Source organism: Cavia porcellus, unplaced genomic scaffold, assembly GCF_034190915.1.
Source record: "Cavia porcellus strain 051 isolate PalLab524CR breed Dunkin Hartley unplaced genomic scaffold, mCavPor4.1 scaffold_25, whole genome shotgun sequence".
Taxonomy (NCBI): Eukaryota; Metazoa; Chordata; class Mammalia; order Rodentia; family Caviidae; genus Cavia; species Cavia porcellus.
The window spans coordinates 3,629,425-3,649,852 of NW_026947508.1; the positions used below are offsets into that span (position 1 = coordinate 3,629,425).

General features: G+C 48.3%; 1 long non-coding RNA gene across 3 annotated transcripts in view; it reads left to right on the forward strand.

The window, feature by feature from the left end:
* LOC111757182 (uncharacterized) overlaps positions 1-20,428 on the forward strand; it is a 60,909-nt gene that overhangs the window by 23,291 nt on the left and 17,190 nt on the right. For all 3 annotated transcript variants that reach the window (XR_010042896.1, XR_010042897.1, XR_010042898.1), the window contains exon 2: positions 9,309-9,451. This is a non-coding gene — a long non-coding RNA (uncharacterized LOC111757182). The remainder of the gene's footprint in view (positions 1-9,308; positions 9,452-20,428) is intronic.

Consider the following 20,428-nt stretch of genomic DNA (forward strand, 5'->3'; position numbering starts at 1 on the left):
AAAATCACTGGATTTAATGAGCAAATTCAGTGGTGTAGCTGGATACAAAGTCAACAGTCAAAAATCAGTAGCCTTCTTGTACACTCAGTGAGAGAGAAGTCAGGGAAACAATATCTTTCACAATAACATCTAAAAAAAGTGAAATACCCACAAATCAATCTAATGAAGGTTGTAAAAGATCTCTACATTGAAAACAAAAGTACTATGAAAAACGAGATGGAAGAGGGTATCAGAAAGTGGAAAGACGTCCCTTGCTCTTGGGTAGAAAGAACCACATAGTGTTACACAGATTTAATGCAATTCTGATCAAAATTCCAATAGCATATCTCACAGAATTAGAGAAAGCAATCCTAAAATTCATTTGGAACCACGGGGGCTGGGGATTTAGCTCAGCGGCATAAGTGCCTGCCTTGCAAGCAGGCAGTCGTGAGTTCGATCCCCGGTACCGATAAAAAGGAAAAAGACAAAAAAAAAAAAAAAAAAAAAAAAGAAAGAAAGAAAGAAAGAAAGAAATTATACTACAAAGCTACTGTGTTAAAAACAGTGTGGTGGTGGCAATAAAACAAAATAACAGAAAGCCAGACCTGAAGATCGGTGGGACAGATTGGAAGATACAGAAACAACTCCAGATGCACTCAGCCACCTTCTCTTTGACAAAGGTGCCAAACACATTCACTGGAAGAAAGTTAGACCCCTTGATAAGTGGTGCTGGAAAAACTGACTCTGCATATGTCAAAAATTAAAATTGGGCCTGAATCTTTCACCATGCACTCAGCTAAATTCGAAATGGATCAAAGATCTAAACATGAAAACGGAAACATTAAATCTCCTGGAAAATAAAGGAGGCTAAACCCTTGAAAACATTGGTGTAGGCAAGACTTTATGAATAAAACCCTGACTACATGGGAGCTATCACAAAGAATCTACAACTGGGCTCTCACTCTACTGAAAAGCTTTTGTGTTTTTGAGACGGGGTCTCTCTGTGCAGTTCAGGCTGGCCTTGAGCTCACTTTGTAGCCCAGGCTGGTCTCTCGAACCCACAACAATCGTCCTGCCTCAGCCTCCTGAGTGCTGGGATGACAGTGGTGTGTCACCACACCTGGCTTGAAAAGCTTTTACACAACAAGAAAAACAAAGTGAAGAGATGACCCACAATGTGGGAAAGAATGTTCGCCAGCTGTTCCTCAGACAAAGCTTACTAATGAGAACATAAAAAGAACTCAAAAAAATCAGACTCCCAAATTTAAAGACCCAATCCAAAAATGGGCATCTGAGATGAACACACACTTCTCAGATGAAGAAGTACAAACAGCAAATAAATACGTGAAAAAATGTTCAACATCACTGGCATTCAAGAGACATCAACTAAAATAACACTGAGATTCCATTTTACCCCAGAAAGAATGGCTGTCATCAAGAAATCAACCAGTAACAGATGCTGGGGAGCCTGTGGGGAGAAAGGAACCCCTCTCCTCTGTGGGTGAGGTGTACACTGGCACAACCACTGTGGAAACCAGTGTGGAAATTCCTCAAAAAACTAGGATTGGAGTCCCATTTGACCCAGCTGTTCCCCTGCTGGATTTCTTTCCAGAAGAATTAAAAACGGGGCTGAGGATTTAACTCAGCGGCATGAGTGCCTGCCTTGCAAGCGTATGGTCATGAGTTCGATCCCTGGTACTGATTTGAAAAAAAGAATTAAAAGCATTGTACCATAGCAATGTAAGTGCACCCATGTATATAGCAGCGCAGTTCGTGATAGCTAGATCTTGGAAACAGCCCTAAGGCCCATCAACCAAGGAAAGGATAAAAAAAGATGTGGTCCTTTATGGAATGGAGTACTACTCAGTCATAAAGGAGGATTAACCAGAGGCTTTTTTATAAAGATGCAAAAGCATACTCACAAGTGAAATAACCCAGATGCACGTGTATAAACATCCTGTTGTCCCTCTAGTGTGAGAAGCTGAAAGACTAAGATCCAAGATGTACAACAGATATTGTTTTGTTTTTCTTTTTATCTTTTTTGTTTTTACTGGTACCGGGGATCGAACTTGCGACTGCCTGCTTGCAAGGCAGGCGCTTATGCCGCTGAACTAAATCCCCAGCCCCTACAACAGATATTGTAAAGTGGAGAGCAACTGCTCAAAAGGAAAGAGAACCTGGAATGGGGAAAGGAGAAGAGGAGGAAGAGAAAAGCAAACAAAACAAAAAAAATACATATAGATAGATAGATATCAATATAGATATATACACACAGGACAGTTAAGGTAGTTATGCTACCAATTTCTCTTCATTGAAAGTAAAGGTTTGTGCTAATATTACTTGGGCAGTGAAATGCCTATATCTTGTACTCTTGAGTAATTAAGTTAAAGATAACAATACGCAATGCATTAACCATTCTTACCCTCCTGTTATCCTTTGAAATTTTAAGGATTAGGGCCAGGAGTTTAGCTCAGCAGCACAAGCACCTGGCTGGAAGGGACGAGGTGGTGAGTTTGATCCCCAGTACCGAAAAGAAAAAAAGGAAAAAATAAAATCAAACTGCTTCCTGGGGTGGAGGCAGCGTGGCTGGGGGGCCGCACCAAAGTTTTATTCGGACTGTGGTGAAAACAAAACGTTCAAAAAAATCCCACGGAGCTAATGGTCCTTGCTCGGGAAGCACTTAAGCAAACAAAGGCCAAAGCGCTTTTCATCCAGATTTCCTAGAATTGTGCTCTTTGCAAGGGATAAACTCAATTATCAAAACTCATTGACTCCGAAAATGTAGCTTCCACATCCTACTGCCCGCTCCAACGCATCAGACGGCAGCTGTTACACCGTTAATGCAATCACCGCTCGCCGCCGAGGCAGAATCTGTTCTCCGAGCGTGAGTGGACAGTTTGGATTCCCTGCTGCAGGTGTGCACGTTTGCTGGGTCACAGCTGGCTGGGGGTTTGCTGTTCGATGACTTCACCCACAAATCAATCGCTGTTCCCTTCAGCTGACCTTAGAGCCATCTTCACAGGCTTGCTTTTTCTCCATAGTAATATAAAAATTAGATTTCAGTCTTTATGATTTATGCCGTGCTATTTCTTTCAGAAGTTAATGGCACACCGTGCATGTTAGCAAGGCCCCGATGAGGCACGGAGCAAACACTCCGTAATTGTGTGTGTGTGTGGCCGTCCAGCATGCAGGGCTGTGTCGGAAGGGGACAAGCTGGCCACTCAGTCCATGCCCAGAGTTGCAGGCTACCCTGCAGCTCACATCAGAAGCTTCAAGGACCAGGGGCGAAATGCCAAGCCATCACATCTCAGGTCTGCGGGAGCCCTGCACATGGGCCTGTGTCTTGGTCACTTTATCCCTGCTGGGATAAAATACCCAACACTTAGAGGAGGAGAGGGTTATCTCGGCTCACGGTTTTAGAGGGTTCAGTCCATAGTCAGCTGGCTTCAAGGCGGGGAGGGTGCGATGGAAGGAGCTTGTGGAGGAAGGCTGCTCACGTCATGGAGGGTAGGAAGCAGAGCACAAGGGGAGGAGCCAGGGAGGAACGCAGATGCTTCAGAGTCACGTCCGGTGACCTGGGGCCAGGCCCACCTAACGGCCTGTAACTACCAGCCTTCCTCCTGTAGACTGGTTACTGTCCTGCGACTTGGGTGTTAAATGAATTATCACTAAATGAAGAATTGCATATGGTAGGTATGTGGCAATATTCAGAACAAAGAAACTCCAACCCGATGACTTTGCTTTGATTCGCACAACCCTTATATGCAGTACTGGGCTGTACACCAGAACAGGAGACGACAGTATGATGCCATACCGTACAATCAGCAGAAATTACAGGACTGCCGAAAAAAGGTGTACTGTGAAAAAGAAGTCTTCGAGGTTCTCTGTAAACAAGATGGAGAAAACTCTTAAAAAAAAAAGGAAGCTGAGTCATAAGTCTGGGCAGAGGGTCGTTAAATCTGAACAGTGTGCTTGACAGTCGTTAGGTGGGCTGGTCACTAAGCCAAGGCCACCTGCACTGACCTCATCCCTGGACGCCTCTGCTGATGAGTACAGTGACCTTGTGTTCCGGTCACCTTCCCAACACACGAAGCTTTCCGGGGACACCCCAGATGTAACCCATCCCTGTGTGTTTCTCCCAGTCTCAGAGTGTTAAGTTCAAGTCCTTCTTCCATTGGACTTAATTTCTCTGGAACCTGCTGGCTCCGGGGGGCTGGGCCAGAGGGTTCCCCAAACACGAAGCACCAAAGTGTAACCATACCTTGCCCATCCAAGTATGTGAGCTTTCCCACGTCCCCCCGCAACCCCCAGTGCATCCCCAACCTGCCAGTGCACACCACGTATGGGACCCCACTTTCCTGGCTCTTTTCAGAGGAAAATGTAGTTTCTTGGGGATCCTGACTCGGCGGATGCAGGCTGAAATGTGGGTCCCTGGTTCTTTCTGAGCCAGGTGTGATTTCTTTCTCCCAGGATCCCTTAGACTCAGCAGTCGGTGCCATCTGGCCTGATTATCTGTTTCATCACCGATTTGCCATCGATTTCCCGTATTTCCGATCAGTTACCATGGATATTGCTTTTGTTATCTCGGTTCTAGTCGCTAGAAGCTGTGCTTTTGTGGGTTTTACTCACCGTAAGAAACTAATCTGGGCAGAGCTCGCAGGATAAACCTTGCTTGTTTGTTTTAAATTCTTTTCCTGGAGGTAGCAGGATTACCGATCCAGGGGAGGCAGTGGGAGGGGAACTGAAATAAATTTGCCATATGCTTGCTTATTACCCAGCATTTGCATCTCATTTTCACACAGAGCATGCGTTTCCAGTGCGGCTTAAGCTGCGGAGATACCTGGCCATGAGGCTGCCGGAGTCGGGGAAGCCCTCAGTCACCGCCTCCCCTCTCCGCAGCAGGATGGCGATGGGTCTCCTGCTTGCCTGGCTTCTCTCTTGCAGCTGTAGGTTCTGGTTCGTGTTTGCTGCCCCCAGATCCTTGCAGGGGGCTCAGGGTGCAGGGAGGTCTTGACAGGCGTTGAATGAACAAGTAGCATCTCTTTTGTGCATCTCTTCTCTTACCTCAGTGGAAAAGTGTGATGGAATCTGTGATTCTTGCTTTAAGCCAGGGCCAAGGAATGCAGGCTTGGAATAAACAGGGACCTATGCAGGCTACTGGAGCCCAGAAAAAGCTGTAGTCCCAGCGAGGGGGCCGTTCTGGACCCTAGGAAGAGGAGTTTTGGGTTACACTCTGCTGCTGCATTGTGACACAAGCCACCGAGGCTGCTGGTGTCCTCAGGCTTGCTGGTCCCTCTCTCCCGCCTCCTGCTTCTCATGTGTGAGCCAGCACCTGGTCTTCACACCTGTGGTGAGACAGCTTGGTCCAGGTGTAAGGACCAGGCTCAAGGTGCCCAGACGGAAGACAGGGAGGCAGGCGGAACCAGGACCACAGGGCCCAGCCCACCGGGGACTTACTGACCCAGCAGGGTCCTGGGCGGCAGCGAGGCCAGCTGGATACTTGTAGTTTGGGTTAGAAAGAGGGACGTGTTTATGGGTTAAGACAAGAGAGATTTGTCTTGTAAGGGACCCGGAATCTCAAGGTAATGTAGGCGAGTGGGCACATCACTGGGATAAGGTCTGATTTGCAAGTGACTCTAAGGGTGGTTTTATCCCCTTGTGCTTTGCTGGGAAACTACACAGGAAGAACCAGTGAGGTTGCCCAGGGCCAGGCACGGAGGTTCCAACTCAAGACTGCGGCCGTTATGCCAAGCTGTCTCCCAGCAACGCTATAAACTCCGCTGGCCTGCATGGCTTTGGTTCTACAAAGCTTGCCGTGGCCTCTCCGGCTTCTTTCTTTTTTTTTTTAATTTTAAAAATTTATTTTAAGGAGAATAAAGCCAAACCAAACAAAACAGAATAAAGCTAATCAGAACAGAACAATGAAAGTGACACAGGACTTCAAAACCAGATAGTAGGAAATCAACAATGGCTACTATCATCCATCCCATTATCTTCAAGATAGCTGCCCAAATCATCAGACACCGTAAAATCAAATGAACAAAACAGTAAAACCAAACCTAACAAAACTATGAAAACCATGCAGAAATTCAAAACAAGATAATAGGAACTTAGCAATGGTCACCACCTTCCCTTTTTATCCATTTCCACCCGCATCACTTTCATAGTATTTACTGTACATTTCTTTTTGTCTCTTTGAGACAGGGTCTTGCTATGTGGTTCAGGCTGGCCGTAGGCTCACCTTGTAGCCCAGGCTGGTCTTGAACTTGCAGTGATCATCCTGCTTCAGCCTCGTGAGCGCTGGGATTACACAGGTGCACTGCCATGCTTGGATTATTGTACATTTTGGATCCCACCAACCCCTTCAGTTTTTCACACTAAGGAGACAACACGATGTTCACCTATGTGAGTCCAACTGTTTCACCAAGAGCACGATCTCAACTTGCATCCATTTACCTACAAGAGCCTCGTGATTATCCTTCTAATAACTGAGCAGTTTCCCGTTGTATAAAAAAGCCGTATCTTTCTCATCCATTCTGGATTGAAGGACAAGCTACTGCCTTTTCCTGGTTCTCTGATGCGTGGAACGTGGTTTTCTCTCCTTTGACTTTAGGTCTATGAATTTCCTTTCACGTTAATGCGCCTCTTGTCTGCCGCATATTTGATGGGTCTTGTTTCTGGACCCCTCTGCTGTGCTTCTTTTTATTGGTGAACCGAGGCCATCTACAGGAAGCGTTATGGCCAGCGTGCCCTGGCTCGTCTCTGCCACACTTTCTTCCTGCCGTGGGCTCCCTACTTCTCCTCCCCATCAATCGTCTGTCCCTCTCAATGTCTCACTCTGCTGCTGGTCCTGAGACCATGGTCGTCTTTATCTCTCTCTAGACTATCCTTCAGTACTCGGTGTAGGGTTGGTTTGGTGGTCACGATTTCCTTCAGCTGTTCTTTGTCCTGGAAGCACCCTACTTCTCTACTGATTTTGAAAGATAATTTTCAGGCTACATCAATCTGGGTTGAAAGTTGTTTTGCTGGGTTGAAATACTTTCCTCCAGCTTTTCTGGACTTGACGGTTTGTGTTGAGAAGTCTGTCATGATTCTGCTGAGTTTTCCTTTATAACTGATCTGTTCTTTGCTCAACAGCCTTTAATTTATTCTTTAATTCTGTTTTTGTGCTGAATTTCTGGGATCTTGATTGTCGTGTGTCTGGGTGTAGCCTGATCTTGGTATGGCTAGCGGAGGTCTATATGCCTCGCTAAGCTGTCCGTCAGGTCCTGTTCCCATGCTTGGGAAGTTCTCCACTGTTACTTCTGTAAATAGTGTCTTTTGTCATTTGTGTTGACTCTCGCTTTTTTGCTGACACCTATCATTCTTAAATTATTTTCTTTGTGTTGTTTTGCAGCTGCTGAATTATTTCCTGGTTCTTTGTTATTTTTAAGAGCTTTTTCCTGCCGCAATTGCTAGCTGCCAACCTGTCTTCAAGGTCTGAAAGTCTGTCTTCAGTTTCTTTCAAGCGGTTTTGCCTGCTTTCAGTGGAGTTTTTAATTTCTTGGATGTCTGTTTGAGCCTGTTTGATGCATCCCAGTTTTTCTCTATATTGTTCATTCAAAGTTCCGTCTTTTTCGTATGCTCCTCTTTTTAAAAAATCTATGTCTTCCTTAGTCTGTAACCCTTTAATTATATCATTTCTTCTTTTACCTGAGATGTTATTTCTGATCTGATTTCTGTTAGAGCCTCATGCAGTAGTTTCTTTTCTTCAGTTGCCGTCTTCCTGGAAATTTCAGGTGTGTGAATTCCACTTTCTTTCCTATCCTTGTCTCCTGGACTTGTTCTGTGTGGCTGGAGGCTGGAGATTGCTTTTTGCTCCTTTGTCTTGACATTTTTCTGGGTTCCTCCAGACGAGTGGGTTGTGGGGTCCCAGGCCTTCCCAGGCTGGCAGCCCTCTTCCGTGTGGGGGAATGGGCCAGGCACGGTTTCTGCAAACCCAGGTTCCTGGGAGGCAGTGGGGCTCTCCAGATCCACGTGGCTACACAGAGGCTTCTCACATGGCCACGGTGCTTGGTGGTGCGGCTGCTTATTCTCTTACCCTGTGTGGCTACATGGGGACTCCCCCGATGGCAGTGGTCACACAGGGGTGAGTCTGGCTCTTTCTCCCCTTCTTTCTATCTCATAGTCTTTTCCTTTTTATTTGCTTATTTACTTATTTTGTGGTACTGGGGGGATGAACCCCCGGCCTTTGCTGTGAATTACATCGCCACTCTTTTTTTAAGTTTTGAAACAGGTCCTTGTCAGTTGTTAAGCTGCTCAAACTGAGCTGAACGTGGGATCCAGGGCAGCGTACGGCACACCATGGATTGGCTGTGCCCGGTCAAGGCTCCACAGTCAAGTCAGATGTGCTAAGAGCCAATGCCATGCTCTAAAAACTGCCTGCTGGGCAGGTGTTGCCATAGGCTGAGGCAGGGCCTGGGTGGTCCTTCAGAGTCGTCCTCACAGTGGTCACCATGGTGTGGCAGCAGTGTGGGTCGGGGGCTCTGGGCCAGCTGATGGGTGAGGTCATGGACACCAGTCCAGGGTGTTCCATCCCTTGCCCTGAGTGTGCTTGGTTGGCACACAGCATCCCGATGGCAGGGGTGGGGGCGGAGAAGCTTTATCCATCAGCTCAGTATTTCTCCCGGGCCCCGCTGGAGCGGGAAGGCCACTGCTCTTAGGGGAGGCCACGGGACAGGAGTGTCCTTTCCTGACATTGCAGATGGCAAAGCCAGAGCTGCCCAGGGCTGTCCTTGCTTCTACCCCTGGATGCCAGTACGCTCCCAAGAAGGCAGAACCAGAGCACACGGGGGCAAGGAGCTGGCAGTAACGGGTGGGCTCCGTGCCTGTAGTCGGTGCTTTCTCTCTGCCCCTCCCGGCTGTGATCTGACAGTGTTCCCGTTTGTCCTGGGCTTTTGTCATTGGCAGTGGGCATCATGGTGGCAGGGACTGCTGCAGGGAGGGCGAGCTGTAGCCGTGTGGGCCACGTGTGGAGTGTGGATTGATTTCCTCCTGTGAGCTTGGGCCGGGCCAGCTTCACAGTGGGCTGGGCAGACACCCAGGGGCCTGAATTCAGCTTTGTCTCTGCAGTCACTGTCTTCAAATCCTAGTAGTGTTTTCCTTCCTTCCTTTTTATTTTTGTTTTTTTTAAGGCAGGGCTCACATTTTGCTGTTACTCTAGGCCTCACTGGTTCTGTAGACAGCTCTGGGCGGGAATAAACTGCAAAGCCAGGGGACTGTGTAGACGGCAGGGCACAGCACAAGGCATTATGTGTTACTGCTCATAAGCCTCTTGTCCTTCGACCCAGGGACATCTCCTGCCTACCGTCTACAGGGCCTGGCTGCCTGGCTGCCTCCCGCTCACACCATCCGACAGTGGCGCCTGACCACCAGCCTCCCACCTGGATGGGAGGTGAGTTCGGACTCTGCTCTCTGCGTTCGGGAGGCCGAGGTAGGGCATTCATTCCTGTGGGGGCTTCTTTCCATTTCTGTGCATCTGGGAGGCACAAGACTAAAGTTAAGGCTTAACTGTTCGATTAACAGCAGCTAAACCAACATGCAAAGCATCGCGGGTGTGCACACAACGGACACATGTACATGTGCACACAGCTCCGGCCTCTGTGTGCTGGCTCTAAGGACCTGCCGTTCCACCTGGAGTCTTCCTGTTTCTTGGGGACCTGTTTTAGGCCTGCGGGCCCAGGGGCCCGACCTGGACCCGTGTTGCACACCTGGGGGCTGTGGCTCGTGGGTCCCAGGTGGAGACAATGGCTGTCTAATTCCACGCGTCCTTTCTTCCTGTTAATTCTGTCGCCGAGTGAGTATTACTTTGGAGATAATTAATATGCCCCATTTTAGTGCAGAAATATACCTTGTCCCAGGTCACATGACAAATGTAACCATAAAAAGTTTAAAATGCTATTATTTAAAATTTATTTTCTCATAAAAAATGGTTCCTGAAATGATCATAATTTGAATAACTTTCTCTATAGTTATAATACATTATGCTCTGGCTCCGGGCCAGGCTCTGGAATCTGGAAGCCCAGTGAGATCTGAGCCTGAGGCCTGCATAGCGGACCTGGACAGCACGTCCTTCACAGAGGGCTCCATGCCCAGCCTGCTCCATTTGCAGGACCTGAATCTCCAGCTGCGATCAGCCCATCCTACCGTGCAGGTTTAGAAATTCTTGTTTGATTTGATTTGATTTTTTTGTGTTTTGTTTTCTTTGAGACAGGCTTTTGCTCTGTAGTCAGCCTTGAACTCACTATGTAGCCCAAGTTGGCCTTGAACTCGTGGTGATCCTGCTGCCTCAGACTCCTTGGGATTACAGGCCACCATGCCCAGCTTCTGACTCTTTTAAAAGTGGGCTTTATTATTCAGCTAAAGGAAAGTGTGTGGTGCTGGTTGGAATCCTTAGGATGAATGTCCCCATTGTGCTTCAGAGGGGACCGTTAACCTTCTCTGGAGATACCCACCACTCCTGAGGGTGTCTGTTCTGAGAGTTGTCTAAAGTGCCCAGGTACAGAAGTCCATGGTTGCTACTTAGTGATGGGCAATGGATGGTCTGAATAGCCGTCACAGCTCCTGGGGTGGGGTGACAGTGCAGGTGGCCACCTGGTAGAGCTGTGGCTCAGCCAGTGACAGCAGTAAGCTTGCAGGTCCCTGCCAGGTGTGCATCACCACGCCAGGTGGAAATGGCTCTTCCTGGGGCCAGTAGAGCTGTGTACCCATTGGCAGCTCTGGAGGGGAATCCATTTCTTTCCCTTCCCAGCTCTGAAAGGTCACCTGCATCCCTTGGCTCGTGGTCCCTTCCTTACCCTCAAAGCCAGCAACACTGTATCTTGGAGTCCTTTCCTACCTCTCTCTGCAAGGATACTCCTTCCCCAGGGGACCATGCGTGCCTAGTTTCCCCAAACCCAACAATCACGAGCAATCAAATGAGTAAAATTCTTCCACACCTGTGGACCCAGAGTCACGTGGCGTCAGCTTCAATGCTGACTGGCAGGTTAAGGTCAGGGTTCAGAAAACCTCCTCCTCCTCCCTCTTCCTCCTTTTCCTCCTCCTCTTTCTCCTTCTCTTCACTCTTTTTCTTCCTCCTCCTCCTCGTCTTCTTTTGTCTTTTTGAGACAGGATCTTCCTATGCAGTTCACATAACTCACTTTGAAACCGAGGTTGGACTCAAACTTGCAGTGACCCTCCTGCCTCAACCCCCAAAAGAAAACGTTCTTCTCTTTCCAAACCAAGGATTCCCCAGCGTGGGTCACCACTGCCAGCCCCTGACCCCATCTCTATCTGTTCTCTATGCCTAGTAAGGTTTTGCTTCACCAGAGGGTGAGGCCCCTGGGTCAGGTCCAGGGGGCAGATGGGGTCCCCGGCTCACCCACAGCACGCGCTGAGACGCGATCACTGCTGACTCATAGGAGTCTGCGAGGCTCGGCCTGGAGGCCCCCACATGCCAGGGCCACCTTCTTACCAGGCCAACTTCTCTTGTTCCTTCGGGGTCCCGGGCACGGATCCTCGCAGCCACGCAGGGGCAGTCGGCAGAAGTCATGCTGCTTTTCCTGCCTGATCCCTCCCAGCCAGCTGCGGCAGGGGCTCTGCCCCGGCTGGGCCGGCGGTGGGTGGAGATGGCGTCTCTGGCTGCACCGAGGGGACCCGGCCAGTGCGGTGGCTGCCGCCTCTCTCCTAGGCCCGCGGTTGTCCTGGGCAGCAGGCGAGGCTGGCTCGTCATGACCTTGGTGTGCAGGAGGAATGGAGCCCTTGCCCCCTGGAAGCCTCCAGCGTGGTGGCCTGGCACCTTCTGCGCCCTGGGGAATTTTGGCAGAGTGACCCACAAGTATTTTTAGTTCCTTCTTCCTTAATGTTTGCCAGAAAACCACAGTCATTACTCATGAGCAGGGGCAGTTTCCTCCCTCCGGGCTCCAGAAGAGTCCGGCTCGCCCTCGGGGGCCCACGATGGTGGCCCGGCCTCCAGCTGTCTCCGAGTCAGCAAATTCTAACAGTGCAAGGGAGCACTGTTTTCTTTTTAATCAATACAAAGTCAGATTAAAATATACGGTGTGCAGCCTATAATCCCAGCACTCGGGAGGCTGAGGCAGGAGGATCCTTGTGAGTTCAAGACCAGCCTGGACCATAAAGTGAGCTCAAGGCCAGCCTGAACTACATAGAGAGACCCTGTCTCAAGAAGACAAAAATAAAAATAAAATCAAATCAATGGCGTGTGTTTAAACAAGAAAGTTATTACTGTAACCAGTATGTTGCTGTTAATCCCCTCAAGGCACAGCCCCGGCTTTCTCTTTCTCTTTCTCTTTTTTCTTCCTTCCTTTCTTCCTTTCCCTTTCTTTTTCTCTCTCTTTCTCTCCCCCTCACTTTCACTCTCATGTTTTCTTTCTTTCTGACAGTGTCTCACCAGGGCACTAAGCTGCTTAGGCGTGGCTTGAATTTCAGATCCTCCCGTCTCAGCCTCCCAGGTCCTGTGTGCCACCACGCCCGGCCTCATTCCCGCCTCTTCCTGAGCAGCCCTGGGAGTCGTCCTCCGTGCGTGTCTTTGGTTACACTGTGTGGCTGCCTTGATGTCCTGATGGGTTCAGGGTGTTCCCGGCACCTCATTCCCTGGGCCTGGCACCGTGTGAGCTCTGGCTGTCCCCAGAGGCAAAGCGATCACAAGAGGGAAACACACAAATTGATTCAGGACGTGTCAAGGCAGCTATGGCAGCACAATTAAGGACACTCACGAAAGAGGATTTCTGAACTGCTTCAGAAAGGGGCCAGGATGCTGGGGTACGTGTGTTTGAAGCAGGGGGTGTCCGTGGGGGTGGTGGGTGGGATTTTAAGAGGGATTCACGGCAATGTGCATTTTGTTTTGTCTTTTTGAGACAGGGTTTCACTATGCAGTTCAGGCTGGCCTTGAACCCACAGAGATTCTCCTGCCTCAGCCTCACAAGTGCCGGGACGACAGGTGTGTGCCACCATTCCTGGTGACAATGTGTTTTTTACTGGAATAAATTTAAGAAACATTCACGGCATTTTTTATCACACCTCGTAGATCTTAAGCTTTTTCCTTTAATTAATCCTTTTTTTTTTTTTTTTTTCTTTTGTTTTTGGTACTGAGAATTGAACTCAGGCTTGTGCCTGCCAGGCAGGTGCTTGTGCCCCTGAGCTATGTCCCCGGCCCTCAGTTGTCATTTTAGATCATGGTAAAATGCCTGCCCTCCGTTCATGCCTGAGCCTCTCTTCAGTGTGCAGTTCAGTGGCCTGAAGCACATCCACGTTACCCTGCCAACCGTCACCGCCCTCCGCTCCAGGACTCTTCCTGTTACAAACAGTCCGAGTCCCTGTGCCCCCCCAAAGTCTCGGAGCCTCGCTCTGCTCCTGTGTTTTGTTTCCTGGTCTCTGTTCTCCTGGCGGCACTGGTGGTTGGACCCGGGGTCTGGCCGCAAACTCAGAGTCCCCCAGCCCGCCCTTCACACCCCCTGCCTATTTCTATGACTCTGGCGACTCTCGGGGGCTCCTGGGATGGGAATCACCTGGCATCCGCAAGTCTGCCAGCCGCAGCCGTGGTGGAGGACCCGAGCTTTGAGCCCCCTTTGATCCCTTGTCTAGTCCACGGGAGCAGTGCTCAATTAAAACACAAGTGTGATTTTCCTCTCGGGCACTTGGGTCTGATAAGCAGGGAGCTCTGTGACGCTAACGCAGGACCTGGTGACCAGGAGTGTGCCAAACCCTGGCCGTCCGCCCCTCCCACAGATCTGGGGACACCGTTCCCTCTGCCCAGCGGGGAGCTGCTGCCCCCTCAGCGCCTCCGGCCAGGTCCCTTGTGTGGACCTCGGTTTATCAGCCGTGCTTCCCACCGCAAGCCCAGGCTCCCTCGGAAAACACTCTCTCTCCTAATAGCCTGAAGGATCTAGTTCAGTAGACACAGGGTTTTTTGTGAAGCACTTTCCAAATGAGGCGCACACTGTGGGATTAATTAAGCCCTTTTCTAGCTGCCTGCCAGCGTAACCTTTCTTTTATGCTTCTTAGGGGGGTACACGGGTAAAAAGTCAGATCCATTATGTTCATGACTCAGAGGGAGCGATCTGGGGCGAAATTACCTGACGCACTGTTTTTCCTTTCCTTTTTTTTTTTTTTAATTTGCAACTAGTGGGTCAAATAAAGAGCTGTCTGAGCCTGTGTCACAGGCAAGAGATTCAGCCCAGGGGAGGAGCGATTTGGGATCAAAGCGCAGAAGCCAAAGGGAAGTGACACGGACAGACAGATGGATGACAGAGTGCCAGGCTCTTGGCACCCTGTCAGGGGCTGGGGACCCTAAGGAGTAGCTGCAGGGTGAGCGCCCACTGACTGTTTCAGCCTTAGTCCGAGTTCTGGCTCCGGTCCCACTGTGTTTTTGAGCGCGTGACGTTTAATTAATTTTACGATGAGGTCTTTTCACTGGTTCATTTTTGACAGTGTCGCTGTCCTGCCCCTCAGCTGGTTGGGAAAATCTGTGTCAGTCATTAGCCCTGCTGAGGCGCAGACGGGGTTATCTGGCCCCAGCAGGAGATGTGACAGGACTTCAGCCTCCTGGTCCACAGCCTCTGTCTCTGTCCCCGATACCTGTCCACGCTCTTTTTCCCGATGCCAGTCTCTGTGATAGCAGGAAGCATGTTTGCCTTTTTAAAAGCTTGAGATTGAACCAAGGACCCTCAGCCCTTCTGATATTTATTTTGACTCAGGGCCTCTCTAAAATTGCCCCAGCTGGGCTCAAACTTTGATCCTCCTGCCTCAGCCTCCTGAGAGATGGCGTGATAGACATGCATCACTGTCTGGCTTAGTGGAGTAGTTTAAAGTCTATTCCCAACATTAGACCACCAGCTCTAAATCCTTGAAATGCAGGACACTTCTGTCCTATCTCTGTATCACTCTCCGACCCCTCCGACTCACGGCTGCGACTAATCTCCCACATCTCCACCAGCCTTTGCTGTTTTTCTGTCTGCCACTGTCCCGTGTACTGAGATGGTCTCCATTCACGTTTTCCTACTTATTAAGATGCTGAGCGTCAGTAGATGAGCTTTTTGGTGATTATACATCTTTGCTGGGAAAACGTCTGGACAAATCCTTTGTCTAGTTTCATTTGTTTGTTTATTCTGTGCTGCTGGGAGTGGAACCCAGGGCCTCAGTTCTGCCAGGACTCTCCGGCCAAGCTACACCCCTGGCCTTTATGTTTTCCAGTTGGATTTCCTGTTCATTGTTAAGCTGTAAGAGTTCTTTATGCATTCGGGACAGTAGACCTGGATCAGATAAATGATTTGCATAGATTTTTTCCCATTCTGGGTTTATCTTTTCATCTTGATGGTGCTTGGAAATCATCAAACTTTACGATTTTGGTGAAGTTCAATTTACGTTTCTTTGTCAGTAATGCTTTTCATGTTATAGCTATGAAACCATTACCTTTCCAAGTCGTGAAAATTATTTATTCCTGTTTTCTTCTAAGAGTTTTACTTTTTCAGTTTGTTTCATTTTGTTTTGTTTTGTGACTGGGTCTCACTGCACAGTCCCAGCTGGCCTTCAGCTCCCTTTGCAGCCCGGGCTGGCCTTCAACTCACGGCAACCCTCCTGCCTCAGCTTCCCGAGTGCTGGGATCACAGGCGTGCACCACTTGCCCAGTTTAGGATTTTGACTTTTAGTCTTCTATGTTTAAGTCTCTTATAAGGACTATGTGGAATCTGTGGGGCACTTGAGGCGTGGCCACGTCAGTGATGTTAATTGTCTTAAACCATGGTCATGGATTCCACTATTTAGGCCTTCTTTAATTTTTTTCAGTAAGGAATATTGTCCATATTTTGTAGTTTGAGTTTTGATGCAGTTAAAAATGGAATTGTTTTCTAAATTTTATTTTATATTCCTGTTGTTCACTACACAGACATACAATTGATTTTTGTATATTGCTTTCCCTATCTTACAATTTTGCTTGAAATTATTAGTTCTAATGGCAGGGTGTGTGTGTGTGTGTGTGTGTGTGTGTGTGCAAGTGTGTATTCCCTAGAATGTTCTATATACGATATCATATCATCTGTGCATAGAGACAGGTTTACTTTTTCTATAATTTAGATGCTTTTTTAAAAATTTTTATTGTAAAGGGAATAAAAGCCAACAATACAAAACAGAGTAAAGCCAATCGAAACAAAGTGGTGGAGGCATACAGAACTTCAGAACAGGACAGCAGGCCATCAACAATGGCTACCGAAATACAGCCTGTTGTCTTCACAGTAGTTGTCTGTTCCGTCAGGCACCATAAATCAAACAAAACAAAACAATAAAACTAATCGAGGGGCCAAGGGTTTGGCTCAGTGTGTAAGCGCCTGCTTAGCAAACTCAAGGTTGTGAGTTCCATCCCCGGGACCAAAAAAGAAAAAAAAAAAAAAATCGAAACAGGGCCTTGAGTAAAACAAAACAATCAATCGGAACGAAACAAAGCAGTCGGAACAATGCTGGGTTTCCCAAACAAGACGGAAGGAAATCCCCACACTGGCGTATTGCATGCTGCCATCCTCCTGGTAGATGCTCGGACTACCAGCCTTAGGCTGCGAAGTCAATCAGACAGCTCCAGCGTTTAGCTGTTTCTGTGCCTCAGTTGCTGTCAGCCTGTCCTCCGCACCTGCCGGCTGCGTACAGGGCCGGGGAGCAGGGTGTGGGGAGCGGGTCGGCTCACGGGAAGGGCCACCTGGCTTCTCTCCTCCCGGCCCCCCTGACCTGCATAGGTGCTTTTTCTGCTTGCTGGATTTCCCTGGGTTAGGCCCGTCAGCACAGCGTCAGTGGGGTTGGCGGGAAAGTGTCTTTGAGTCACTCTTGATTCCAGAAGGAGAATATTCAATCCTGTATCATATCAAGTGTGATATTAACTGGGCTTTTCATAGATGGGGGGTTCCCGTCTAGTCCTGTTTTGGGGGTGCTGTTAATGTCAAAGGGTGTTGGGTTTGGCAAATGCTTTGCCAGCAGCTCTTGAGATAGTTACGCAGTCTCACCTTGATTCAGTTAATATGGTGTGTCACATTGGCCGATTGTCATGTTGAGCCAGCATTGCGTCCTGAGATAAATCCTGTCTAGCCACATAATCCTTTTATGTGGTTCAGTTTGCTGGTATTGGTGATATTTGATTTGCTAGTTGTTTTTGAGGGATATTTGTATCCCTATCTGTCTGTGATTTTCTTGTGATCTCTCTATCTGTTTTTGGCACCAGGATTAATAGAGTAAATTGGGGAACATTCTATCCTGCTTTTGTTTTGGAAGAGTCTGGGAAAGACTGAAGTTCGTTTGTCTTTAAACATTTGACAGAATCCAGTGAGTTGTGGGAATGGGCTTTTTGAATGTGTATGTTTTCTGGGGTAATTTCTCTTTGTTTCTTTCCGTCTGTCTCTCTGTCTCTCTCTCTCTGTTTTTTGAGAGAGTCCCTTGGTAGTTCAGACTGGCCTTGGACTCATTATGTAGCCCATGATGGCCTCCAACTTGAAGGGACTCTCCTGCCTCAGCCTCCCAAGTGCTGGGATTGTAGATGTGTGCCACCATCCCTGGCATGGCGGGGGTAATTTTGATAACTAATTCAGTCCAATTAGGTTTCTTTTGTATCAGGAATGGCACTCAGGACCTCATGCTTGTTGGGCATGCGCTGTGCTGTGCCCCTGACACCTTAGTTGTTAGGAGTATTCAGATTTTCTGTTTCCGTTTGATTGACTTCTTTTTTTTTTTTTTTTATTTACTTTTTGAGTTTTCCTTTTTTCTTAATGTTTGGTACTTACGTTGTTATTTTTAATCCTTCTGTCAGTTACTTTCCTAGTTTTAAATAATGAGACTGTATTTTGATTCTTTGTATGTCAACTGCCCCCGCTTTCAGCTGACCCTGGGATAGCAGTCAGCTGGGATATTTACACCTGTGCTCTCTTCCCTTCTTCCCAGTCATAGCGTCAGGTCAAGACTGGGAACCTCCGCATTCGGTCGGCAACACAGCCAAGCCTCGGGTGCCGTCTGCACTTTGAATATAAAAGTTAAAAGCCAACAAAATGGCTTTCCATGATCATGATAGCCTCGGAGTGCCCAACCCCTGCCCAATGATGACCTCTGTCTCATTTCTCCAAATGCAAAAAACTTGTTACACTACATCAGCTGCTTTGCATTATGTCACACTTTGGACCCTTATTCTCATGTTTACCTTTCTTTCTTTCTAGCAGGGCCTTGCTGTATTGTTCAGGCTGGTCCTCAATTCACTATGTAGGTCAGACTGGCCTCAAACTCCTGGTGATCCTCTTGCCTCAGCCTCCTGAGTGCACATGCTGGGATTACAGGCGGGCACCCCGCCCCTCCACTAGACTTTTGATGTTTTCCTAGAGCTCCTAGTGGCCTTTCTTTTGTTCTAGGATAAATTGCCCTCACTTGTAGTCTTCAAGCTCGTCGTAATTCCTCCCACTCTATGGACTCCCCTTTCGCTGGAGAGCTTCCTCGTCAGACTGCTTCCCTCTGTGCGGTGATGATCGCTCACTGCCGTCCCGGCGGCCTTTGGAAGCACTTCTGCCCGCTGTGTCTCTAAACCCACACTTGTGCGTGCCTCTGCCAAGTCATCTCGGTTCCCCGGGCCCGGCTCCCCCCTTGTCTCAGTTGCTTTCTAGTCACTGCGACACAGCACCCAACACGCAGAGTCTAAAGGGGAGACGGTTATTTTGCTCACGGTGTGTAGAGGTTTCATTCTGTAGTCGGCTGGCTCCAAGGCAGGGTGACACACGGCAGAGGGGTGGGAGGAGGAGAAACAGTCCCTGGAATGGTTGCAGGAGCAGAGAGGAAAAAAATGCCACGAGGCCACGTGTCCAGGGACCCACCTCCTCCAAACAGGCTTCAGCTCCCAGCGTCAGGCTTACCCAGAGGCTCAGTAGATTAATCCACGATTCGGTCACCTCTCAGAAGCCCACCGATGCGCATTCGAGGCTTTGGGGTTCATCCAGATATGAACCCTAACATCCTGCTTCCTAGGTCTCCATTTCTTCTTCTCCTCCTCTTCCTTTTTCTCTCTTTCTCTTCCTCCCTTTCTTCTTTCTCTTTTCCTTCTGCCTTCTGTTTTGTCCACTTCCTCTTCCATTTCCCCTTCTCAGACAGGCTCTCACTAAGCTGCCCTGGCTGGCCTCAAACTTGTTACCCTCCAGCCTCAGCCTCCCTGCAGTGTTTGGGTTCCAGGCCTGCGCCACACCGGGATATGGTTGTTTTGTTTTGTTTTTTGCTTCCATATTCTTTAATTTTCTGGGTTTTTTTTTTTCATCCTACCATTCTAGAGGTTGGCCTTGCCTCAGTTTCCCCATCTCTTAAAGGAATAGACCGGATCCTTCCAGAATATAACCTCAGTAGAATTTAGAAGGCAATGAGCTTGTATTGAAAATGTGTCTCAAAAATGCCAGGAAAGGGGCATGAGGTAGAATCAAGGAACCGATTTCTTGTGACTTTCACCCAGTTTTGACTAATTATCCATCCTGCAGGCTGGAGTCATCTGAACTTAACATCATTGTAGGGGTTCAGTCATAAAGAGTGATAATCAAGGTTGAAACCATTTTGTAATTACGCCCTGGTTTGTCTCTCCTCCCTAAAATGGAGATGTGAAAAATTTACTTCTTTAATATTGAAATTAATCCAAATATTGATAAGGCTATCTGCAAGTGTTTAAGGGAGAGAGTTCACCGCAGAATTCCTGCTGAGCGCTCCTTAACATAAGGCCGCCTGTGCAAGTGGGCAGAATTTGTATTGGAATCAGATGCCTCTCTGGAAATATTTTAGCTTCATTCAACCCATTAAAACAAGAGAGAAAGAGAAAAGCAAATGGTATGTGCAAATCTGCTTTGTAAGAGGGAAGAACTTATTATGAGCAGTAAATCCAGAAATCACGCTCGTACACCCACAGTCCTCGGGGCAGGCGGGGAGGTGCCCGCAGAGCTTGTGAGGTCTTCCTTTGTACCGGGAAGCACGCGGAGGTGGCTCATGTTTTAAATTTTGTGTTAAAATTTCAGAGCTGAAAGAGATCAGGGTAAATTAAGAAATAAATCATATAAGAATTAAAATGCGGGCTGGGGATTTAGCTCAGTGGCATAAGCGCCTGCCTTTCAAGCAGGCAGTCGTGAGTTCGATCCCCCGTACCGATAAAAAGGAAAAAGACCAAAAAAAAAAAAAAAAAAAAAAAAAAGAATTAAAATGGCTGGTGTGGTAGCCCGTGGCTGTAATCCCAGCCTCTCCAGCGGTTCAAGGCCAGCCTGGCAATTTAGCAAGACTCTGTCTTGAAGTAAAATTTTATGTTTATTTGTTTGCTCAGGTTTTGTTTTTTGTGAGACAGGGTCTCGATATGTGTTCCAGGCTGGCCTTGAACTCGCTGTGTAGCCCCGACTGGCCTCGAACTCGAAGGATTCTCCTGCCTCAGCCTCCCGAG